Here is an 821-nt window from a genome sequence, read left to right as displayed (position 1 = left end):
TCATCGTGTGCTTGGCCTTCATCGCCGTCGCCTTCCAGCTCATCAACTTCTTGGTCGTCTTGACCGACTCCATGGGGGGCTAAAATAACGGGCGTCGCTTGCCTCTGCTCGGCTCTCCCTTGCGCGCTGAATGGCTACTGCTTTCTCGGACCTAGTGCGGGCGTTTCCGATGTTAACACGATGCATGGTATTCTATGCAGCAGCTTCCTCTCGGACTGCCGCTGCCGCGCGGGCCTCCTCTTCTCTTAGCGCCTCCTCCGCCATTTGCTGCTTGATATGCGCGGTCTTGTGGGTGCGAGCCATGGCGCTGTAGGCGTTCGCCGCGAGAGGAAGAGCTGCCGCGTGGCTTCTTTTCCCCGGATGAGTGGCTGGGAGATCGACGAAAATTAAATACCGAACGAAAATCGGTAATAAAAAAACCTGGTCGATACCTGATGTAATATTTGGGAAATACCTGCTCCGAAATACCCAGACGTGAACGTTGCCCTTCTTGAATAAGGTATTAGGTCGAGGGTTTTCGCGATGGTGCTATTATTATAATTTAAAGCATTACAGAAAGTACTTAAATGTATTAAAGGTAAGTGAGTCACTTGTTGTCGATCTCACAGACGTCTCTATTGCCTTGTTTGTCGTCGCACAAAAGCCAGGTGATAGGCTGTAACAGAACGCAGATCTAACGCACTCACACACACACTTGTTGGGTTAAAGAAAACTTTCGGACTGGCAGCAGTGCGGCGATTCCGCACTGGACTGCTTTTTTGACCATCACTCTGCTAGCTAGTTCCAAAAGATGATATTAAGAACTCATTCTGTTCAGATCT

Source organism: Phytophthora infestans, genomic scaffold (assembly GCF_000142945.1).
Source record: "Phytophthora infestans T30-4 supercont1.17 genomic scaffold, whole genome shotgun sequence".
NCBI lineage: Eukaryota > Oomycota > Peronosporomycetes > Peronosporales > Peronosporaceae > Phytophthora > Phytophthora infestans.
This window is presented reverse-complemented; position numbering follows the sequence as displayed.